At 41.7% G+C, this 9,166-nt stretch overlaps 1 non-coding gene across 1 annotated transcript; it reads right to left on the bottom strand.

Annotated features, from left to right (window-relative positions):
- Positions 1-8,177: 8,177 nt before the first annotated feature.
- On the bottom strand, positions 8,178-8,259 carry MIR1202 (microRNA mir-1202). Its single transcript, NR_035574.1, has one exon. It is a non-coding gene; the product is annotated as a microRNA mir-1202 (primary transcript).
- Positions 8,260-9,166: the final 907 nt, after the last annotated feature.

Raw genomic sequence — 9,166 nt, 5'->3', positions numbered from 1 at the left:
AAGAAAAACTAGAACAAGAATCCTCATTTCTGCCATTATTTCTTATTTTGAATTCTGTGGGTACTACATAGCAAAACTATAAATTTGTCTGTGTCAGTCAATAAACTTGAATGGGCAGAAATAGGCTGTGCTTTTGATATGTTCTCAAATCATATTAATCAGTGCCGTGCCACACTAAATGGAATCCGATTTTTCCTTTAAGGGGACTGTTGTGACCAGTCTGGGTCAGAATCAGAGCTTAGCCTCTTTGGGCAAATTAGGGATCTGTGGTTCATAGCCTGAGTTTTCAATCTGCAAAGGGACCATGGTAATACCCCATAGAGTGAGAAAAGAGCAAACACGTAACAGGCTTAGCGCAGACTATAGCTGAAAAAATGCCAGTCACACCAAGGGTAGCAGAGTCCTTTCCTGCCAAGGTGTGCTATGACGGTCAATGGTTTTATGTCCTCGATCTCACCATGCCCTCATTTTCTGATGATTGGGAGCAGGCTCTTTAGTATTTATCTCCTTGTTAATTGAATGACTAGTTCTGGATAATGGATAATTCTCAATTTTCTATTTTTAGAAAGTGTATAAATATCTAAATTAGATTTAGGCAAAGTGAGCTGCAGTATTTGATATGCCGGGAACATAATTAGGTTGCTCCGTTTACCTACACAGTCGCAAGCAAACTTTAACTCATTAACCTGTAAAGGACTTTGATGACCCTTTGAACTAGATAAAAATATGCCAGTCATGGCAAAGTTCTACTCGATTCTCTGAGAACTTTCAAAGGACTGAAAGTGACTAATATATTTGGTTTTATAACATCATCCACCAGCTCTGATCATGCCACTCGGAAATCTTCAGAGGATTCTCACTGCCTCAGAGTCAAATAAAAGACATTTGGGGCAAGCTAAAAGCACTGCACCAGGACTCAGGTGACCCCCACTCTGGTTCCCTTCTTTCCTTTATCCTCAGTGATCTTGGGCAAGATGGGTAGCCTTTAGGGCCTCAGATTCCTCATTGTTATACTGAATTAAAGATAACAATCCTAGGGGCAGAGAAAAGCTTACATGCCATCATGTCTGTGAAAGTCCTTTTGAGAATTCCAAGTGTAGGTCTGATGTTAGGCCTGAGTCCCCAGTACCTGGGAACACCCAGACCTGACTTCCCTGCCCAGGTTTTTCTCTCTTAACTTCCCCACACCCTCTTCACTTCCTGAAGCCTCCTACTTTCCACTCTCCGAACCCTCCCTGCCCTGCTGACTGACTGTCTCTGTGCCTCTATCAATATTCTTTCCTAGTACAAGAGTGCCCGGCCGCCACAGGAACCCATCCATTCAAGGACCAGCCCAAAGGCTGCCACTTCCAGAAATCCATCAGCCCAGCTCCCCTCCACTTCCACAGCATTTCACATTCTATTTCTAAGACTTGCCATATTCTTCCTTGCCTCGTGTTTTCACACACAAACATGCATTTGTTTAATTTATGCATCATTAAAGTTCTCTAGATTTTGACCCCGTGTCTCTTTTTCTCCTGGTTTGGAGAACTCAGCCCACCACTGTGCCACCCATCCTGTTCTTTCTCACCTGCTCTCAGACCTGACTCCATCTCACAGGCCCCTTTTTCTTTATTTCAGTCTCAACAGAACGTATCTACAGCCTAAAAAGGTGCCCAGGTGCCCCTAGCCCCAACTCACACTGTCCTTGCTTCTCTTTCCCAGTCAATGTTATGAAAAAGCCTTGTATGATGTGGCTTTTGTTTTCTCAACCTCCTCACTTCTCAGTGCCTGAAATCACTATCTGGTGCCCACAGTGCTCTGCGGAAACTGTTCTCTGTCATTGCCAAGGTGATCCAACCCCTCTCCTACCTTTTCCTAATAATTGTTTCTCCAATTCATCCTAAATCCACCCCCCACCCCCATGAATACCTCTTCAAGTGTAATTCTTATGATATCATTTCCCTCTCTTGCAGAAAACTTGTGTCTACAATGTGTAGACAAGTCTCAAAAAAGAAACTGAACAACAGTCAATAAACGTGTAAAAAATAATATTTAACCTTAATAGAAAGCAAAGAAACACAAGTGAAATCCTTTTTTAAAATCTTTCTTATTCATAAAGCTTTTAAAAAACTACCCAATATGATTGAGTTTAAGGATAAGCAAACAGATTTTGTGAACAGCGATTTAAATGTGAACTGGTGCAATTTTTCAGAAATCCTCTAAAATTACACGTGCATAATTTCAACCAATTAAATTTTAGTAATATATACTAATTTCTTATTGCAACATTGTTTATAAGAGCTAAAACTTGGTAATAATTCTGTGACAATAAAAAATTGCACACATCCATACAATGAAATACCATGTAGCCACTGAAAGATGGTGTACAGTTAGTTGACGTGAAAATATTGTATAATATGTATTTAAGTGAAAAAAATCAATTTGCAAAATGACAGATATAAAATTTCTAGTTTTAAAAATATTCAGAACTATTGAGTATGCTAGGGTGCTATTCTAGCTGCTAGGGATATGAGTATGCATAGAAAGTTTGGAAGAATATACACAAGATATTAATAAGAATAAAGATCTCTAGGAGAAAAATTATTTCCAAGTTTCCTCTAAGGGATATGTATTGCTTCTACAATAATTTTATAATTAAAAAAAAAACCAGTGCCTTTAGAATACACATCAGATCCTCTGGCCTTCAACATCTTAGTCTTAATTCCTTTGTCAAACTCATTTCCCATAAGTCTGTCCACTCAACATCTACTATATGGTTTTTGTTTGTTATATAAGCCCTCTGAATTTCTTTTTTTTTTGAGAGGGGTTCTCTTTCTGTCACCCAGGATGGAGTGCAATGGCATGATCTTGGCTCACTGCAACTTCCACCTCCTGGGTTTAAGCAATTCTCCCACCTCAGCCTCTCAAGTAGCTGGGATTACAGGTGCCCACCACTATTCCCGGCTAATTTTTCTATTTTTTAGTAGAGACGGGGTTTCACCATGTTGGCCAGGCTGGTCTTGAACTCCTGACCTCAAGCGATCCGCCTGCCTTGGTCTCCCAAAGTGCTGGGATTACAGGGGTGAGCCACCACGACTGGCCGAATTTCTTAATGTTACATATATCATGGAATGTTCTCACTTTGTCTTCTCATGGCCAAATCCCATATAACCTTTGCAGAGGCTCGTCAGGAAGTAACCTTCCCGTCTCTGAACTCACATATTCCTTCATCTCTGTCCTCTCACAGGAGCTATCCCTTTCTTCCTCATATGACCAGACTCACTGACTGTTGAGGGCACAGTCCATACATAAGTCATTTCTGTATTTCTCTTGCATGACAGCACCTTTCATAGCCTCTTGAATATAGAAGGCCCCATATCAGTACTCATGGGGTGAACTGACAAATGCATGCACTCCTTCTCTAGGTTATAAATTCCCTGAGGGCAGGGAATCTTATTCTTCTACAACATCAGTATTCACATCACGGCACTGTTCTCCTGAACATGAACACAGCTATGAAGAGCTTAAAGGGAATCAACGTCCGAGTTCTCAACTTTCACGTGTGCTCATTCCACTGACTGAGAATGCAGGCTTGGGGTGGAAGCGTCCTGATACTCCTGACCCTTCTCTCCTTTCCTAATCACCTTCTCCCACTTCACTAAACAGACAGACAGATGAACAAATAAATACAATGTTTCTCTCACCTATCCTGATTGTTTTGTTTCATTGCCTTAAGATGTAAAAGTCTCATGGGTACCAAAGAGAAGGATAGTTTGAATTTTTTCATGCGATCCCATCACTTTTTCCAACCCCTCACTTATACTCTCATGAGAGCAGGGGCTTCTAATTTCACTCACAGGAAAAATTCATGGCCAGGCTCTGTGTTCTATCTAATCATCTACTATTGTATCTTTTTCTCTATTCTGCAATTAGAAGACAACAGGGAGATGGTTGTCATGGAATGCTTGTTAACTCATTTCTTTAAATTGAAAAGTGAAATCATACGTTTCAGGCAGAATGGGAGTCTGACTTGACTGGTGGCTTTGACAAGGAGGGCTCATTTGTCATTTAGTTTATATGGTGGACAGTTCTCTTAAGTTCAGTGAGCTAAGTCTGAATCCCCAAATGTTGACAAGAATGTACTTGAAGTATGTGATAAAATTTAAAAAATTATTGTGTTAGCAAAGGACTTCTGAAATTAAACTTTACTTTCTTTTTTTTTAAAACAAATCTTTCTTAGTATAGTGTGTATAAAATATTAGCATGTTTAGTACAAGATGCCTCCAGGTGAAAGTGTAACTGGCTGTAGTCATTTGAATTGTCTTGGTAAAGCTCTTAAGTATCCTTTCCAGAGACTGAGAAAGATGTATTTAGTATCTGGCTAAAGATAAAATATCCTTTGCAAGTCATGTTTCTTAAAAAATATTTTGTTTCCCACAAAATTGAAGGATACCCCAAACAAGTTTTTAGCTAATTATGGAAATGTTTGATCATAGGTCACTTTGTGATATCTGACATATAATTTAGGGGAAGTTCATGGAATTGAGTGACAGTGCTGTAACAAGACTTCCATTCTGATCAACTTATTTATGTCAACAAAATTTTTCAGCATTTACAACTACAAAAGCAAAAATTGAGAATGGACTTAATGCCAGACAATACACAATTCTAGCAATAATACAAGCATTCATAAAATTTAATCGTTTTTTTGAGATGGAGTCTCGCTCTGTCACTCAGGCTGAAGTTCAGTAGTATGATCTCTGCTCACTGTAACCTCTGCCTCCCAGGTTCAAGCGATTCTCCTGCTTTGGCCTCCTGTGTAGCTGGAACTATAGGTGTGCACCACCACACCCAACTAATTTTTGTATTTTTTAGTAGAGATGGGGTTTCACCATGTTGGCCAGGTTGGTCTTGAAATCCTGACCTCAGGTGATCTACCTGCCTCAGCCTCCCAAAGTGCTGGGATTACAAGCATAAGCCACCATGCCCAGCCTAACTTTTATTTTTAATAATTATTTATCAAGATATGTGATCTAATAATGTTAATGATAATAAAATGCAGAAAAACAATTTAATGTTTAGATCCTGATGGCTAGGCAAAATGATAAATATATGAATTTTGATTTATGTACCTATTTTAGGGGGAAGAGATGAATAATTAGGTATAATGGAAATAGTAGTTCAAGAAGAAAAATGCATAATGTAAAATTACTGACTCTGAAACAGCTTGTTAATATTTGTAAATTGATAATGGTAGATAGCAAATTGCTCTGGTATTTATATTCAATTCGATGTATTTCAAAGAGTGTTATAATAGTTTTATTTTAAAATGTCAATAGTTACAATCTACCAGAAATTAAACTGTTGCAACAATTTGAATTTGTGATTAAAAACTTAGAAGTCAAGCTTAAAAATGTGTGATGGTGTACCTAAGTTTTCAAAATTTTCTGGGGTACATATACATAGATAGCTTGAAAATAATTGCCTTAAAAGACACTTAATTGGTGTCTTTGAAACAGATTAAATATAAAGTAATAATTAACAGAAGGTATGAACCAGTGATGTTAATTTTTCAAAATCCTGTACAGATGGAGCATAATTCTTGGCTAATTTCCACTCAATTAAGAATCTGGTCCACTGGCCATGGTGAAGAGAACAAAAGTGATGGCCTAGCTTTCACCTCTTGCATGGTCCATGTGTGTCTCTGGGTTAAATTTAAAAATACAGGCTGGGCGCAGTGGCTCATGCCTGTAATCCCTGCACTTTGGGAGGCTGAGGCCCGTGGATCACCTGAGATCAAGATTTTGAGACCAGCCGGGCCAACATGATGAAGTCCTGTCTGCTGGGTGTGGTGGTACATGCCTGTAGTCCCAGCTACTCAGGAGGCTGAGGCAGGAGAATCACTTGAACCCAGGAGGCAGAGGTTGCAGTGAACAGAGATCACACCACTGCCCTCCAGCCTTGGTGACAAGAGCAAAACTCCATCTCAAAATAATAATAATAATAATAAATACAAAAATAAATTCCTCTGAAAATGTATCCTCACTAACTACAGGTAACAAACTTTGGCTAATTAATCACCATATGGGAAGTTTACATTGACTTTAAACTTTTTTCAAACATGGTATCGAGAACAAAGTAAATGAGGGTTGTGCCCTAAGAGAAAGGCTTTGCTGTGGGATATTGGACAAGGAAGTCTTGCTCACTGTGGCTCACAGCCCCAACCTTCTTCAGTTGTCAATATCTGACTTAACTCTTTGTAGAGAAGGACACAGCATCTCATTCCAGACAGAAGGTGCTCTGGTCATGGCATTCGCCATACAAGCTGCAGTAACAAATTCTGCTGACCAGGGCACATAGCTATGTCTGGGGGAAAAAATAAGATTGAGTCCACCATAAACTTCTTTTAACATTTTCAGAAAACTGAGATGAATGTTTAAGTAAGGCTTTCTCATGAGCCAAGCTCATCTGATCCCATGCCCTTCCACTCTCTTGTTACTTCCTCCAAGCCAGCCACACTCACCTGTCAGGGCTCCTCAAACACATGAGGTGCTTCCATCTCACTTGGTCTTTCTGCTGCTAAGTGATTTTCCCCCAGAGAGTCAAGGGGCTCACTGCTTCATTGCATTCTAGTCTCTGCCCAAAAGTCACCTTCTCCAAGAGGGCTTTCTGACTACTGTGCCTAAAATCACACCCTCCCCATCACTCTATTGTAGTACTTAGCTGCTAATAATTATGTTGGGACAACAGCCTTAAACTGTCTCAGGCAAAGGGGGCATATGGCCATACTATTCATAGCACTTACTGTCACAGGATCCATAGGGTGTCACTTTTCTAGCCAGAAATCTCTGTGGCTGGTGGCGTCTTTGCCTGAGTTTTGCTTGGGCCCACGGGGCTCATTCTGCCCACTCAGCCTGGCAGGCTGTGCTGAGCTCATGCTACCAGCCCAGATCCCATGCCTACCAAGGGCAAGCCAGGCATGGAGCAGCAAGAGTTGTGTGAGCAGACAAGTGTGGGGTCCAGTCACAGTGCACAGCGAGGCACATTGGCTATTATGGAGGGGTGGGCAGCTCCAGGCATGTGCACAGGTGCCAGCTCTGTGCAAGGCTGCAGCTGGATCAGATGTACCATAAGTGGCTTCTACCTGCATCTGGATGAGGGGAACATAGTGGTGCCTGGAAGCTTGGAGATGTCAGGAACTCCAGAGCCACAAAAAGGATGTCACAGTCCTGGCTTGGGGAGCCCCTAGGTCTGAGATCCTTGAAGGGCCACAGCTCTTCTCTCCTTCTCATCACCCACAATGCAGCAAGCAAGGGGCTTGTTTCACCCCTGTTTGTGTTATAGCTCTTTCAGTCCTGCCATTCAGTGGGTCCTGAGTTCTTGTCTTGCATCCAGGAAGAATGAGGTAGGTGGACAACTGGAGGGTGAGCAAAGTGGAGAGGAGCTTCATTGAGCGACAGAATAGCTCTCAGGAGACCCACAGTGGGTAGTTCCTTGCTGCAGGCAGGTCATCCTGATGAGTGTGTGAGTCTGGCTGAGTCTTGGGTTTTTATGTGCTCAGAATGGAGGAAGTGTGTGCTGACTGGCCCACAGGCAGCCACAGTGGGCCTGGAAAATGCACCATCTGATTGGCTGAACGGTCATCAATGAAGTTCTCACTCTGGGCTGTAGACTTTGCCCAGAACTGGCAGCCTGGCCCCCAGGCTTCACGCTGTTCCTGGCCTGAAAGTGGGGTTTCACCAGAGACCCACCCCTTCCCGCCTAGGAATCTGTCTGCCTTTAACATGCCGTTCACAGCACCCAGGCTGTCCATAAGGAGAGGCACCGGCGGGCATGCACTGAGCTGCTCTCAGCCTCCTTGCCCCCCACCCATTCTCAATGATGCCCAAAGCCTAGAGGGGGTCAAGGTGGCAGGGTGTTGGTGTCAGTGCCATGCTGAGGACACGCACACCTGGCCAGGTTGCGACAGCCACCAGGCTCAGCCACAACTTTGCTCTGCCCCAAGCAGGGACTGGGAACAGGGAGAGGACAGGGAGCTGGAGCAGGCATGTTCAAGCCTGCAGGGGCAGGGGGGTTCCTGGGCCCCTGAGAGTGCAGGAATGTCCAGGTCCAGAACCCTGGCTGGGCAGCTGCAGCTGTGTGCCAGGGAGCAAGGGGCTCCCATCCTGCCAACTCAGTAGGGGGTGGGGCTCCCACCTGTTCTTGGCACCTGCTGGCTAAGCAGAGTGGGCAGCCCTGGCAGTGCCTCCCCCACTGCAGCTGGCACCTCTGCAGCAGGTGCTCCAGATGGGCTGCTGCTGCCATCACTACCACCAGCTGACTTTGTTTTCCATAGAAGTTCCTTGAAGACATGAACTTTATTTTGTTCACTTAGAGCAGTGCCTGGCACATGGAGGGCCCTTAATAAATATTTATTGAATAATACTAAAATTAGCATTAGATGCCAATAATTGTTCCATGTCTTGTAATATTCTTTAACAATATACATTTTAAAGGTTGTTAACACATATTGACGAATTGCTTTCCAAAAAGTTTTTCTAGTCATTCAGCAACATTCTCTGGTCACTCTTAGAACATCATTCAAATATTAGAATATATTAGTATCACTACTAATTTTATAGACAGTTCCAATGTGCATTTCTATGATGACTCAAAAGAACAAATAGGTTCTTTACATTTATTGGCTATTTGTATTTTTCCTGTGATTTTTATTATGTGCTTTGTAAAATAGGGGGTAAGGATTATAATTACACGATATGGTCTCCACACTCAAGACTTTAATTTAGCCAGTGAAAGAGTAAATTTTATAGGGAATAATGATTATGAAAAAGTTTAGGAATTGATTTTGTTGGGAAATAGTTAAGAAAAAATATTCAAAAGTTTAAAAAGAACAGAACTGGAAAAGCTGCATAAAGTCCTAAAGCAACAACATTTAGTTACTAAAACACATGGCTTTAAAAATATAACCATTGTTTCCTAATTGACTCTGCTATATCTGCATAGTGAATGGGAAAGGAGCAGAGATTTTGAAAGTGAAGCCCTTCCATTCCCACTGTTCATCAAAAGGGAATAGTACAGAAAGGAAGCAGCCATCACCTACTAGCTGCTATTGAAAATAATAGAATCAGTTAAAATTATACCAAATTGTAGCTATGTTAATTGAGTTGCAATTAAAGTGATTATT

The sequence above is a fragment of the Pan troglodytes genome, chromosome 5, assembly GCF_028858775.2.
Source record: "Pan troglodytes isolate AG18354 chromosome 5, NHGRI_mPanTro3-v2.0_pri, whole genome shotgun sequence".
NCBI classification, from domain to species: Eukaryota; Metazoa; Chordata; class Mammalia; order Primates; family Hominidae; genus Pan; species Pan troglodytes.
The sequence above is the reverse complement of the archived record's forward strand: the minus strand, read 5'-3'. Positions and strand labels throughout refer to the sequence as shown.